The 15,643-nt window shown below is 43.6% G+C and overlaps 2 long non-coding RNA genes across 4 annotated transcripts; both read right to left on the bottom strand.

The window, feature by feature from the left end:
* Positions 1–11,163: 11,163 nt before the first annotated feature.
* LOC127294298 (uncharacterized) lies at positions 11,164–12,020 on the bottom strand. The gene is made up of 2 exons (XR_007846521.2): positions 11,642–12,020; positions 11,164–11,559 (listed from the first exon to the last, which is right to left on the bottom strand). It is a non-coding gene; the product is annotated as an uncharacterized lncRNA (long non-coding RNA).
* A 93-nt stretch (positions 12,021–12,113) lies between these two features.
* LOC127294297 (uncharacterized) lies at positions 12,114–14,033 on the bottom strand. Of its 3 annotated transcripts, none has more exons than XR_007846519.2 (3): positions 12,600–14,033; positions 12,347–12,501; positions 12,114–12,223 (listed from the first exon to the last, which is right to left on the bottom strand). It is a non-coding gene; the product is annotated as an uncharacterized lncRNA (long non-coding RNA). The 3 variants fall into 3 exon arrangements; XR_007846520.2 differs by having other exon boundaries at positions 12,114–12,217; XR_011742946.1 differs by lacking the exon at positions 12,114–12,223 and having other exon boundaries at positions 12,246–12,501; positions 12,600–13,079; positions 13,203–14,033.
* Between the last annotated feature and the right edge of the window lie 1,610 nt (positions 14,034–15,643).

Raw genomic sequence — 15,643 nt, 5'->3', positions numbered from 1 at the left:
TCTTGATTTAAAGCATGTCTCTGATGTTTAGTCTCTCCTCGTGTATTTTCAGAACAAGCCCCGCTGGAATGCCCTCCAACTGAAGTACTTTGTGGCAGTTCCAAGCAATTCGTCCCATGCACGCAACCCAATGCACACGCCGTCGCTGACGTCGCCATGCCAGGGGTGAACGAGTTCCACACGGTTTCTCTTAAATTTGTGGAAATTGCGTCTCAAGGGAGGAGATTGGGGAAGCATGTTGTCAACCAATTTCTGTCCAGGTTAGGAATCCTATAAATGATACAATCACTTCTTATTATTGTACAATCAGTTATGTGCATGGAAGTCCGGTTCCTTTTCCAAAGTGCAAGTTTGCATTGTTCATTGGACAAATCCTAAACCCGTAATTGTAGTTAACTTTCTGTAGAATGGAAATTATTCCAAAGGGAGTTAAAAAATGAATACATGTGTGCAAGTGATGATTTATGTCTATTGTGTGCGTCATATCCAAGAAATGCACTCAAAAGTTTAGCTTGAGAAGTATAGTTTACCAATTGCACGTTTAGAATAATTCATTGAAATTTTTGATTTAGCTCAAACAAGCACTTGAAGATATATTTTCCTGCAAGTACAGATGCTTCTGAGTTCCTCCCTCTTGTCCAGCTGCCGGTGCGCTCGTCCAAATCTGACGTTGAGTGCGAAGCTGGTCTGATGAGCTATGGCGTGAGGAGCATATGGTGGCACTCGGAGTGAGACGATGTGATCTGAGTAATAATTTGCCGATGCTCTGTATCATTGAACAGGTTTAATCTAGACTTATGCTAGCATCTCCCCAAGCTGCCAAAGATGATGATGATTATGATATAGTTTTTGCCTTTTTGGTATCACTGGATGGTGATGATCTACTATTGACATAGTGCAGTTGCAAAGTTTAGGTGTATGTTTCCTGAGACATGATCCTTTCCTTTTGTTGCTTACTTGTCGAGATGTAAGTGTTTGGTTCATACATCATTGATCCTTTCTTTTTTCGTGAGACATGATTAATGCTTAGCTGACCACATTTTTGTTCAGATTCAAAAGATACACACCTTACTTTTTTTTTGTTTGCTTTACTTTGCTCCTGGTTTATAGTATATTGACTAACCTTTGCGGGGAGATTAGGTTAGAAGCTTTATGTGATGCCATTTATCTAATCTTCTTACTAGGCCGAAGAGATGCTTAGAGATGCAAGCGGGGCGGGATGGCGGACAATAGCACAGTAAGAATGCAGTGTTAATTTCACAGCTGTGTTGGGTTAATTACGAACTAATTGATGAGTTTCGCGGGAAATGAAGGACATTGCGTGCATCCTAGAGATGTTATATTATATAATAATGATTAAAAATACATGAGTTGATGAAACTGGTCTTGCTTACAAAATTCACTGTAAACCTCAATGTTGCTATTTTGATGACCCTTAAATTACTCCTCCCTTCTGTTTCTAGAACATAAGAAATTTAGGGTTAATTTTTTATGTGAATAAAAAAGTTAACCAATATACTAGCCAATGCAGTTCATGCGAGACACTTGAGAAGAACACATTAATCTTGTATGTCGTAATAATAATTCACCCGAACTATGCAATACTTGCATGTTACAATGGATCAATGTTGAGAGAAGGGAGAAGTCAAAGCAAAAGCATGTAGTAGTGGCGCACATAATCACGGAGCACGTTGTGGAGGTATGGGTGCTAACCGATTTTTGCGACACGTCTCAGTTGTGCCAATGTGAACTTGTTTTTGGCTTCTGTACGGTGTTGATTTTATCCCGTTGCAACGCACGGGCATTTGTCCTAGTTATAAAAGAATAACCAAATCAAACCTGTTGGCATCTAAAAGCAAGGGTCAGCCACAGTAACGCATCATCAACAACACCAATATTATGGAAAATTATCATCCAGTATTTGACTGATCAAGTTCCCAAATTTGTAATCAACATCCAAAATAACACATTAGATGGAAACCAAACGGACATCCTGAATAATGCCGAGCTTGTTCCAGCAAAAGCACATTAACTAAGTTATTACAGACCAGAATTTTTCTAAAGAAGAACAATGTTAATTCATAAGCTTTAGTGCCTTGATCCGCTCCCTGGTGGAACTCTCGGCAACATTAAGCATGACACTATAGGCATGAGATCCTTGGCCTTGGGAGCAACACATAACAGATGGCTTTTTTCTTTCCAGATATAGGAAGCTTCAGCTTTGTGATTTCAGAGATGTAAAGCTTTAACTTTTGTGTCCAGGATCTAGAAACCACATGCTGGTTTGATAGTTGCTAGTACAAGTGCAATTTTTTCCAGGCATCCAGGAAAATCATGCACACAATAAATTGGGCAAGGTAGCAGTAATATGTGACTTATCTTTTGGAAATATTATTGCCCTAATGAGATCCGGAAACCACATGCTTGTCATTTATACTTGCTAGTTCAGGCACACAAAAATTAGTGAGGGTATATGGTGTACCTATTTTGAAAGTGTTCTTCTCCTGGTGCTATGTAGATACATCAGGCTGTGCTGAAACCTGCTAGAAAAATGTTGATCCAAAAGAATCATCTACTCCCTAATCATGTACTTGAGAACGTTTAGGCATTTTATGCTGGTGAGGTATAGCCTATGCGACACATGGACTACGAACACTCAAAAACAGAGCATTATGTGCAACATAACAAGGAGAAGTAATATATCGGGCATAAAAACTTAAGAGATAGCATGTAATAGATAACCGGTTTAGAAGGTCAGTTCTTAAGTAATAACAAGCTATTGAAAGTACTTGCAGGCTGCAGCTATTGACACGAGAGCACATAATACATAAAAAACAGTATACTCAAATGGGTGAACTGTTACCATATTTAGTGGATCTTCTCCTTTCAAAACATGCTTTTCTTCCTCGCCTTTAAATTGCAGATCAGAGCCTCTTTGCGAACTGGATCGTGGGATGCTACCACCGACAATAAACTAAAAAAAAGAAACGGCCCAATCGAGCACACCGAAATCTCTTCAAGGTCATTGATGCTCATTCTGTGTGATCAATTTTCACATCTGCTACTTTGGTTTTGGAAGCCAACCAAATGGTCATCTCTTGCAACCTAGAGACACTGAGCAGAACCAAAATTTAAGTTAGATTTCTAATGCAGTAAAGTTGCAAAATCATTTTGAACCCTTGATATACAGAACAACCTATCTGATTAAGTTTTAGCTCCCCATGGTCTAACAGCACAACCTCGTCTCACAGTATGATTTTATTGCCAAAACAGACGGGCGCGACAACTGAATTATTTTGACATGGGCGCGGCAATGCACGCCGGCTTTGGGTTTTATCTGCAGTCAAGGAAACTGCACTATAGTATGTTGCACAGGATAATTAGGACATTTCTACCAAAAATGATTTAGTTGATCAGAATTGTCATATACCTTCACATGCGCCTCATGTGCATAAAGAAATCACACACTTGCACGTGTTGAATATGAACCGAAATCTATTTACCTGTTGTACTATGGAAGGAGTCTTAAAGGACTACGGCGTGTCAACCGTGCTAGCCGTAGCACATCTACAACTCTATTTCGTGTCCGTTAAGAAAGAGAGTTGTTTGCCCCTATATATAGTTCAAGGTAGTCATAGAATAGATGAGAGAGAGATACACAATATTGATAGCACGTCGAGGGTATGTCCTCTCGTGTATTGTAATACTCCTCCAATTATAGTGAAAACGTCGCCATACGTTTCGTGGTTTTTCCGTTTAGGTTTTTCACGTAAAAAATCGTGTTCTTGTTATTTGTTTGATCTACTTTTATTGCGTGATTTTATAACAAGTGGTATCAGAGCACAAGTTTTCAAGATCGATTGGCTGGCCCATATTCCTCTTTTATGCTGGGGCAACACCGCGTCGTTTGGATCAATCGCTGCGTCGTGCAGCATCAAGCAACTTCATCAGGGTAAAGCCACGGTTGTGGTTTGCGGTGAAATCGGATCTGAAGATTGACACAGTTCCTCGTCGGCGTCTAGTGTGCCGTTCTCTAGCGATCTTAGGTTGAGTTTTTCACCTGAGTGCACTTTTCTTCCTAACGTTCCGATCCGTTTTCGTGTCGTTGTACTCGAGTTTGCTTCCGTATCGATCTGCTGAAGACAGGGGACTTTTCCGTTGCTGTCGTTTCCCTAAGCAGCGCCTTGGGGATCGATTCCATCTCAGATAATTTCCATCAGCCGGTTAAGAGACGATCAAGTCCCAAGGTATCAAAACCAATCTGCCGTGCTTCTGTTGTTTGACGTGAAGTCCCAGGAGTACTAGTTCAGATTTCTTTCTGACTCTCCGTTTTTGCTAAGTCCACACTTCAAGATAAATAAGGTGCTATCTATTTTATGTCTACAATTTTTTTTCTGTTGGACTTGTACTACTTTGCACCACAGATTAATCTACTCATGGCTACCATGAAGTTGGATATTTCGCTGCTGGATGGTGACAAAGGTTTTCTCTATGGCAAGTTAAGATGCAGATGTTTGTTGGCGCAAGCCGTTTATGTTTCGGAAATAAGCATATTGCTGTTTGGACTGACGAGGAGAAAAGAAAAGAATCCCGCTCCACCTATGTTTGATGTTTTGCCCCTGGTATGATCATCATTTTATAGTTTTCAGTTTAAGGTGGAGTTTTTGGTGAATTGTAGCCTGCCAGAAGATATGATGGATGCAAGTTCCGATATTATGTTGCTGCAATTATATGAAGAACACAATTTAGTTATCAGAAAATAAAAATATGGAGGAGGTAATTTTTATGCCTGTTGGTAGCCAACATTATACTCTTTGCTCTCAAGAGTTTTTGCTGTTATGTATGTGAAGGTTTTGCTTTGTTACTCAAGTTCGTTAGTGATGAGGATTATTTGAGGTGCAAGAAGGACATTGTTTCTGCTAGATACTACAACATTTAGTAATGTAAGTTTCTGTGCAATTCAGTTGTCTATGCTTTTTCAAGAGGGGTCTATTGCAGGGTTGAAGCTCCATTGCATGTTGAGGTTTCTTCATCCGACAGTTGTTCTACAGAGACATTTTTGACCATGTCATGGATTTTCATTAGCCATTACAGATCGGCAGTTTTTGGTGTACAATATGCCCTTCGTACCAGATGTGCTTGCATGAGTAGGTTTGCCGATGTTTGTGCTCTCTGGTTTATAGCACGTTCAGATTTCATGAGATGAGTTCTTCACAATGTTATGTACACCAAAATGTTGCACTATGAGCTATGCGCTCGTTCAAGCACCACATGACATATGATGACTTATGATATTTGATGATTGAGCAGTTTCTTTTTCTGTTAAGGTCAGTGGAACAGAGTCAGACTTTTGGATTTTATGGAAGACCCATATTCGTTTGTCTGCTTTGTTGATAGCTGTGTTGTTTTCTGGACGACCCAAGATTGATTTGCTCAATTTGACTTCATGAGAAGTTTATTAGTCATATGGACGTTTCAAGGCACAAGGTTTACTTGTGATGACTTTAGTTAAGGAGTTGAATGCTATATATGACGACTGTTGCAAGGGATTTCGGCTCAAGGTGAAGATTTTTGAATATGACCCGAAATCTATTTATCTGTTGTACTATGGAAGGAGTTCAAAAGGACTACGGCGTGCCAACCGTGCTAGACGTAGCACAGCTACAACTCTATTTCGTGTCCGCCAGGAAAGAGAGTTGTTTGCCCCTATATATAGTCCAAGGTAGCCATAGAATAGATGAGATAGAGATACACCATATTGATAGCACGTAGAGGGTATGTCCTCTCGTGTATTGTAATACTCCTCCAATTATAATGAAAGCGCCGCCGTGCGTTTCGTGATTTTTCCTGTTTGGATTTTCCACATAAAAAATCGTGTTCTTGTTATTTGTTTGATCTACTTTTATTGCGCGGTTTTGTAACACACGTCATACTTGTAGCTGCACTTTGAACAACTGGATTTTTTCTGGGCGTCGAAGCATCACCGTTATTAATATTTAGCCTTGAAAGTAGTCTGCAGCACTTGAAACTCTCAGGGAAAACTCGTATTATCAACAACCCAGCTCACACAGGTAAATAATGATTATATGGGGAAAAATCTGCTTGTATGTTCCGTACTGAGCCTGGAACCAACCGAGAAAAATGTGGAATCAACGTATCTAGAGCAAACATGATACCTAGTTACCTACACACATTGCACAAACCTCCTCTGTTCAGGGTCCCTACCATGTAGCAGCAAGAGTTCTCGTTCGTACCGCTGGAGTCAAAGACATTTCCGTTTGCTGCCAGCAGGTCTATGATTGATTCGCATCAACCAAACACGGTGTGTTCCTGTTTCTGCAGACGTTCTAAGATTTGATTCAGATAAACCAACGGAAGATGTATCGAAAGTGGAGAAGGTGCAGCGGCAGACCTCAAATTGCGCCGACTCAGGGGCGGCATCTCCGTGTCTTTCTTCGGACTCCGCGGCGGTATCTCCATGCCCTCACTGGCGGCTCTAGATGTGATCCATGATCATGATCGGAAAGAGGGGCGAGTATTACCAAAAAGTATCTTTGACATATGGTCTTAAATATACTTCTGTGTCTCTAAAAATTATGGTGTTAAATATATAAATAAATATGTACAGTATGTGTGTTTGCAAAAAATTCCCGTTAAAAAATACGTTGTATTTTGGAAAATATAAAAAAACAAATTTGTGACAGCAAATGGTAGTACAATAGTATTAAAATAGTATGTCTTTTTGTCAGAAATTTGTTTATTTTGTATTTCTCAAAATTTAAAGTATTTTTACCGGGACTTTTTTACGTAGAGTCCTCATGTACATATCTATCTACATATTTAATGCTATAATTTTTGGAAAAAAGAAGTGTGAGATTTTAAAAATTTAAAAAATCTGAAAGTGGAGGGAGCATTGGTGCCCATGTGCACCAAATACCTATCCGAGTATTACCTGCAGTAAAGATCACAGTCGGCATCGAAGGAATGTCAAAGCGTGGCCGCTGCCTGGCCAGATGAAGCCACCACCGTACATATGGCTCATCGTGGTGGGTACTACCGCCGGACAGATGGGCCCATCCATGTGGGCGGCCGACGCGCCCCTTTCACATCTTTCTTTGCGAGGAAACAGGGGAGGACGTTGTGCATCCTGGTCATGGCGGCGCAGAAGTGCCAGCGACGGATGGAAGGGATGCACAAGCTGGGCCTCTCTATTTCTCAGCTCAATTTGGCCCGATTGACGACAGGTTAACGAGATCAGTCTCGGGAGTAGAAGCCCGGTAACGTTTTTTTTTAGATGGAACATGAACTTCCATTAACTGGTGGACGCAGATAGATCGCTGGCCACTAAACATGAACAAACTCATGCGCACCATCCGGTCAAACAGCTGAGGATTGATGGCCTAAGTTTGCTCCATACGTCGCTAAAGTGTCCGCAACATTATTACATGCCTTTGGGCAATACGTAATGGAAAAACTAGAAAAGTTGAGAGTAGTATGAAACTTAATTTCACGGAAGAACATTAGTTGCGATGGCTTGAACCAGCTTTTGGAAATCGGTCTCCACTTGGATTTGCTTATACCCCATGAACTTTTTTCGATAAAGGGAATATATTAATATCAAAAAGATATCAATTACACCCAGCCTCTGCAACAACGCACCACCCTAATGGCACTACGGATGCACACAGCCAAAAAAAGAAAAGAAAACTAAGAAACAAAAGTTCCGCTACAGTATCTCGGACCTAACAACAACAATACATCCACCGCCTAGACAACACCTGAAATACAGACTCTCCAAAAACGACGCCTCCAAGAAGGGAACAGTGCTCTAACACCGTCGTCGCCCGATCAACGATCTTAGGTTTTCACCCTGAAGATAGTCCCCACTCTCAAAACAATGCCTCCAACAAGGTCATTGCCAGGCACAACCAGTTAAGGCCAGACCTTGGGTTTTCACCCTGAAAGGTAAGACTCTGAACTTCACCTGTGTTATCGCCCCTACTATCATACCGCTGTTGTGAAGCCCGAAACACCAAGCAAGTCCCTCAACAGCGCGGAGACTTGAACCTCCCTTAGCTAGTCCTCCCCTCCGGCCTTCATGAACTTCTCTTCTTCCGACTTTCATCATGGATCCATAGTCACTTGATGTCAACACAGAAAAAGAGCTTCGCGCCGCTCCCTCCAGAACCAATCGGTCGGAATAAAAGCATGGGTGCGCACGACCGAATACCACCGATCCAAGAAACTCCGAGGCACAAACACTGTTACATTCGCCTACCGAGCCTTCGGAACTCAACACTCCGGCTAGATCACGAGTCCAGGCCTCCGGTAGGTCTTCCTCTTCACGCAAGAGAGACCCTAGGACCACATCCTTTATTCAGGTCGGACCCCCACGTCGGCGACCATCCCGGGATGGCCACTCCAACCCTCCACCGGCGACTCCGTCGCCGGCTTCCAAGCATCTCAATCTCGCCGCCGGAAAGCGGTGATAGATCGATAGATCCACCACCACCAACCGCAGGCCGACCCTCTCCGGCGAAGAAGAGGGCCACCTCCACCGTCGTACCCAAGGTTGCTGCCCCGGGCGACCTCGTGTCGCGGGTGAAGCCCAAGATCGCCTCCACTCACCGGCGAGAGGCGGGGGGGAAATGGCGCAGGCCATGGGCCTGGCCGCCGCTCACCACCAGCCCCTGCCGGAGTGCTGCGGAGAGCCGACGGGAGGAGGAAGCGCAGCGCAGGCCGCCGCCGCCCATCCCAACCGCGCTGGCCGATCCACCATGGGAGAGCCGACGGGAGAAGGCGGCGCAGCGCAGGCCGCCGCCACCCATCCCATCTGCGCGTCCGCCAAGCTCGAGGAGGGGAGATCCGGCCGCCGTCCACCATGCGTCGACGAGGAAGGGCCCCCGCCGCCGCCACGCCCCGTGGATCTTTGCCCCGGAGGCGCTACCGGCGGCGGCGGCGGCGGTTAGGGCTGGGAGGCTGGGAGGCTGGGCGTCTTCGACCATTGAAGGCCAGCAAGACACCCATCAGCTTCAGCCTAAGGCTTAGTTTGGCAACAAAGTTTTTTTTAAACTGAAGTATTACAAAACTGAAGTATTTTTGCGCATAGGGAAAAATACTGCAGTTTCTTGATACTATAGTATTTCTCAGTTTTGGCAAAAACATCAAGGTGTTTGGGAAGTGCTATTTTACCATCCCTGACCATGTTTTATACTAACTAGTAAGTTTAGGCGCGGCGGCACGCCGCGCCCGTGTTGCTAATTTTCTAGCAGAAGTAGAAGAATTGCACATTTGAGACGAAGGATCTTAAGTGGTGTCAGTGCAGAAAATAGAAAATAGGACGTTTTGAAGAAGAAAGATTGAAAGTTGAAGCCCTGAGGGTAAAATGGTGTCGAACGTTAGAAGGGGTCAATCCTGGGTGTAATTTGGTGGCTTCTCCTTATGTTGCTAGCTAAGAAGATGCTTGTTTGGTTGCATTTTTTGAGGGGGCCAGCCAGTTTGAAGAGATTGCTGAGAAGTATTAGTTTCTAATGCAGTAGTGTTAGTATAGGTGTAACTTAGATAACCTTTGCTGTGACGTCGAGAAGCTTGTGGGAGTGATGTGGTCTTCGAGGACCTCTTCTGTTTGAAGGGATCTTCGGATCGCCATGGAGCTTCATCGGCGGCGCACCGTCGACGAAAACGAAGAGCATTTAAGGATTTTGTTGTAATTTTTTTAAGGTGTTTTGTACTGTTTAATGTTTTCTTTTAATCCCAGATCTTTTTGCAAAAAAAAAAAAGTAAGAGCTGTTGTACTGTTTGCAGTAGGCTAGATCCTCACGGAGTTTGTACGTGTAATTATCTTTTCTGATCCGTACTGAACTTCAAATGAAATGCATCTGGATGTAGTATTAAGTGCTGTCTGAATTGATCTACACGCTTTTCAGTCTAGATAGTTGACGGATACAATTTTTAGTTGAACCTGGCATATCCAATAGTTTTTTTTTCTTAATTATTATGTTTTCATGCAGTGCTCGGCTGTGTCTTTTTTTCCTGCTTGAAGCTACAGTAACTGAAATAACAAAACGAATAGAGAGGAGGCTCGTTCCTTCTAGTAAAGTGGTAAACTGACCAGTAGCTTATAGAGAGAAAAATAAGAGCAATAGATCTGCTGGAGCTCGAGATCAAGCATGGCGGAAGGAGAATCGCTGGCGCCTACTTCCTATTCTTTTCCCCACAAGATGTCGATCCGGCGTAGAGCTGGTGCCTGGGACTATGGCGCCGGCGTGCGTAGGCTGTAGCTGGCGGCCACGCTTGGAGGTGGCTTGTTCACTACCATCGACGACGGCGGGGGAGAAAGAAGCAGAGCCGGTGGGGAGGGTGGGGATCCGAAGCGCTCCGCTGACATCGCGGTGCCGGTGGTGGCGGGTGTCTTGGGGAGGCGCTCTGTTGTTGCAGCGCTCGTTCGAATCGGATCTCCAAGGAATGGATGGAGGGCCTGGTACGCTACTTCTTGCTGGTATACTGTAAAGCGTTTTCGTGTTCCATTCCTCTCTGTAGGTGAAATGAATTATTGAAAGAAGAGAAGATAAACTTTTTTGCTGTTGTGTCAAGAATTTGACTGTTCTATGTTGATGTTTACTTGTACCAACCAATTCCATATATTTAGTTAATGTACAGGTGATGAAGGAATTTCCTGTTTCCGTCCTACAAAATGTATGATCAAGTGGCTGCCAAACCACATAATCTTTTAGGAAAATCCAGAAATATCATTCCTATCTGGCACACACACCTTCTGTACTATTTCATAGCTAAACTCTGAAACATGCTGCAGTACTTCAAACCCAAAAGTCTGTTCCACTGGTAGCTTGCTTTAGCATGTGCTCCGTTGGTTTCATCAGGAGGCAATGCAATTTAGATGTTGATCAACCTGTTCTTTCCACTGAGACTGGGGGTCTATAACCGTACAATGATTCTAGATGCCGATTTTGCAACCATCCAATTCCAACAACCAGCGAGTATCTCACTTAAAACAGGACAGCAAGCACAAGTCCTCAAGCAAAAATTAGTTCAGATTCATGTACAAAAAAGGTTCAGATTATGTTCATCGGATAGGAATTATACTGCCTCTGGTCGTACCGCTTTTCAGTGCTTTTCTCCGTAAGGCAAATAATTCCCACCAGATCAATATATAAACAAAATACCGGAGAGGCAAGAAAAGATGCCATTATACAGATGCTGAGTAAAGTGACAGAACTTAAACCAGGCAATCTATAGATGTTTTGTATTAATTAGTAGACTAATTGGTCACATTTTTTAACAACAACGTGAGATGCAAAATTTGGGACTCCAATTATGCCTTGACTTGATGTGCATCACTAATAAGAAATGCATGTAACACATTCTAGGCATTGTCTAAACTTATCACATTGTGCTTGCAAGTAGGAACTGATCACATTGTGTCTCCAAGTAGACATGCCGTGACAAATTGGAGGCATTCCGTGAGTAGTTTTAGTACTGAATAACTGCAGGCGGTAGTGGATAGAAGGTTGGATAGGCTGCATAAACATGGTCTTGTTCCTGCAAAAGATTCCAGATGATTAGCCCCTATAATGGATATATCAATGGAAATTTTGAGACTGAATAATGTGCAGGAACTTACCACAGTAGCATTTAGATGGATTCATTTTTTCTAAATAGCATAAAAAAACATGAGCACATGGATAGGTCGGTATAGTACAGACAACTAAAATCTGAGAATCTTGACTGCAGGCGGTAGTGGATAGAAGGTTGGATAGGCTGCATAAACATAGTCTTATTTGTGCAAAAGATTCCAGATGATTAGCCCCTATAATGGATATATCAATGGAAATTTTGAGACTGAATAATGTTCAGGAACTTACCACAGTAGCATTTAGATGGATTCATTTTTTCTAAATAACATAAAAAAAACATGAGCACATGAATAGGTCGGTACGACAACTAAAATCTGAGAATCTGAACAGAGTATTTTCTTCTCTCAAAGCTTTGAAGATAACACAGTCTGCAATGTAATAGAAGGAATTTATGCACTGAGCATCAGATACCAATCCTTCTATGCACTACCGCCTGAAGATAACACAGTCTTCCAACATCTTTTTCTTGATAGGATTAGGTACAGTCGGCTGTCGCTGAACACGCAATAAGCTCCCTTAGTATGAACTAAAGTATCCAACACACTGATCAAATGGCAAGTCATCTGCAACTATGTGGACATAACAGAAGCTCACATTAATATAATAAGGCATGTCCGACAAAGTAACAAAAAGGATGACTCGTAATGCGCAATAAAATTACCAAAAAATACTTGGAAAAAGAATGCTAGTACCAATATTTGTCTTCAAAGCAAAGCAGAGAAGTGAGAACATGTGAGAAAAAGTGAACATCCCCAAATGTATAAGTTGTTCTTTCCTTCAGTTGTTCTCTTTGTTGGTGAAAGCTCTTGGTTGGGACATATTCCTTCATTGTGTTTCCCTGTAATATCTGTCAAAGATAAATCTTTATTTCATGGAGAAGATGCAATTTTCTGATCTGAACATACAAAATTCTGAAGTGGATATATGTGAATACAGCATACTAACCTTATAAAAGAACTTCCTGTCTACTGCTTTCTGTTTTATTTTTGCACAGTTACTGATATTGGCATTTGATATATAGTAATGTTGCAAGATTATCTTTTCCTCTGATGCTAGGAGAGTGGATCAAATAAGAGCTACTTTGACTGTGTTTGTCAGGTAGCAGAATTAGGCATCTATAATGGAACAACATAATTAGCACACAAAATACAGGCTATCATGTACGGAGCTGAATTGCAGTGATCTTGGGAAGAAAAGGATATAATTTTTCCACGATCTGGATTCCTATTGAAAAAACAGTTATTAAATTGGGTTAGCTTCACATCTGCTTCCATGTAGGGGTAATCAAATATTGGATAGTAGGGTGTGTCTTCAGCACTGATGGCCTGTAAAGATGACCTGCACTCATCGGATACCCAGCTTGATGGCAGAGCGCTATGGCGCTGGACTAACAATAGCTAGGTGCCGCTGAGAAACACCAATGGCCTACATCACAAAGTAAAATCTTCTTTAGGGAGCAGAAAGCAACAAACTGATAAACCCGTAGAGAAAAGTAAGGAACAAATGAAGAAAACAATCCAGAAGAGGATGGCACAGATGATACACCACCGCAGAAAGCATCTTGATCCTGCCAGGCTCCGCCTATCCTCCTCTGAACCGATGATAGTGCACCGACGGCCGATGAAGTGTACCTGGCTGACGATGGTGATGGCGGAGCCATGCCACCTCAACCTGTGGGTGTTCCCCAGCTCGAAGGAGCGGGATGAACCCAGCGCACCCTGTGTGACTCTTGGTACAGTATGCGTCGACGGCGATGGCGCCCGAGGAGTGGGGGAAGAAGGTTGTGTTGCTACATGCCGAGCAGGCATAGATCGGACGAACCGGCGAGGTCGTGGGGAGCTGCAGCTGTCTAGACACAGCAGGGCCAAGGCACATAGGAGCTCGTCCTGGGGATGTTCAACCTTGATACGTCGGTACAGACACGGCAGCCATGGAGGGAGATGGGACGCCGCCCCACCGGGTGGAGCACTCGAGTGGCAGCGATGGGATTTTTTTTTTGGAACTTGAGCGATGAGAATTGGGGAGGAAGAGAGCAGCGGTGGGGATTGGCAAGGAAGAGGACCTGGATTGTTCTGGAGATGGCAACACCGCTTTGACCAATCCATCGTGGGAAATAAACCGGTTGACCGGTAACTGAAGGTGAACAAAAGGAGGAGAGAGAGCGATTACCGGAAGCTATAAAGTGGGAATACCGGGAAGGAGCCGGTCATCACGGATTTCTCACGCGGAAAAAAAGGAGAAACAAATCCCAGAGATAAATGATCTACAGTTACCGGTCTCCATCTACAGTAAAAATCTCTATCGTGGCACGGTTTGATTGGATAAAATAGCTACGTGAACATGACCAAAAACGCTCTCCTTGGAGCAAAAGGGGTTAACTTTTATATAGGTATAAATGTATGATTTCTTTTGACATATAGATGTGTGCATGGCTATTGCATATCTGCATGCATGGTTGTTGGAATCTGCACTGATTGCACTGAATTCATGCACGAAACTATAACAACAAGAGGCCGGTATGGACACCTTGACCGATAATGTTACGGCAAAGTACCGCTGCTCCGTTCTGCCTGCGGCAACGAGCGCCGCCACCAAAGTCCCGCGCAGAGCAGATACAAGGAGATCAAGCTCTTCTACACGGGCTGTGCTCCGGTGTCCCCCCCTTGGCGAACGACGTTCAGGTGGTAAACGTGTGTTTGGTTCGTGACCAGAAAATATGGATGATCCCATCCCAAAAGCCGAATATTTCTGAGAAAGGCTGGACCATATGATCCGTGAATTTCATGACTAATCTCACTAGCCACCTGAGAATCCATGGCCATCGACGCGACTCCGACACCTGCCACCGTCGTATGTGTGGCTCCCCAGCTCAGCGGCGGCCACCATGTCACGGCGAGCGGTGGGCTTGCTTTTCCGCGTGGCTCCCCAGCTCGACATCGGCGGCCTCCAGGGCGCGGTAAGCGGCGGGCTTGATTTTCAACGTGGCTCCCTAGCTCGGCCATGGCGTGGCGAGCAACGAGCGTGCTACGTCTGCGCCACACACAGTCGAAGAAACGGCCTCGCTAAGTATGTGCGGGTAGTGACCTTGCTAGGCACGGGTAGGCGGCCGCCCGCTAGGTCCGGCCTCCACCACAAAGGGAAAAGGATCCGCTAATTACATATTAACCGTTGTGTTAATGACATATTTATATTTTTCTATTAATCGTTAATTAAACATATTTTATCCCATCCCATCCCGTACATATTTGCCCATGAACCAAACACACATGTTAAGTCAACCCACGAAGGGGTATCAGCAGATCCTAGCCGTCTAAATAGAACAAAGTTTAGAGGGGGGGGGGGGGGGGGGACACCGGAGCAATAGCCCTTCTACACAAGCTCGCTCGCAGGCCAGCTGCCGGATCAAACCAACGGAAATAGATAATGGATGAAATCACTCTTTCTCCTTTGCTCATGGCTGAAGCGATCTGATTGTCAAGAATATAGGCGGCGGCAGCAGCTCAAAGTAGCGAGCGAGGCGACAGTGGTTTTATCTCTTCCTCCGTTTTAGAAAAAAGAGGTCTGAAGTTGTTTTTGCAATACTTCAAAAATACCACAGTTTTAGGGATACTAAAGTATTAATACTGCAGTTTTTAGTCGTACCCAAACACATCAAAGTATTTGAAACTGTGGTATTTTTAAAAACTGTGGTATTGCACAAATACTTCAAAAAAACTTTGCTACCAAACGCAGCCTAAAGGGCATCATACACATATTGCAAAGCTCCAGCACCTGCACCCACTGCTTCACCGTTAGTGTTGCGCAGAATAAAGCCCCACCCTCCCTTTCGATTGACTGGACAAAAGCTGCCATCAATATTTAACTTAAGCTCATCCTCTGAAGGGACCGTCCAGGTGTGTTTATGCTTTCATTGTTTCGCTCGCTCGTTAGTGCAACTGCTGAAAATCATCTACAGTTTAAGTGATCAGTCGAAGCAGGTTCACTTCTGT

The sequence above is a fragment of the Lolium perenne genome, chromosome 4, assembly GCF_019359855.2.
Source record: "Lolium perenne isolate Kyuss_39 chromosome 4, Kyuss_2.0, whole genome shotgun sequence".
In the NCBI taxonomy this organism is placed as follows: Eukaryota; Viridiplantae; Streptophyta; class Magnoliopsida; order Poales; family Poaceae; genus Lolium; species Lolium perenne.
Note: the sequence above shows the minus strand (reverse complement) of the source record. Positions and strands in the feature narration are given on the sequence as shown.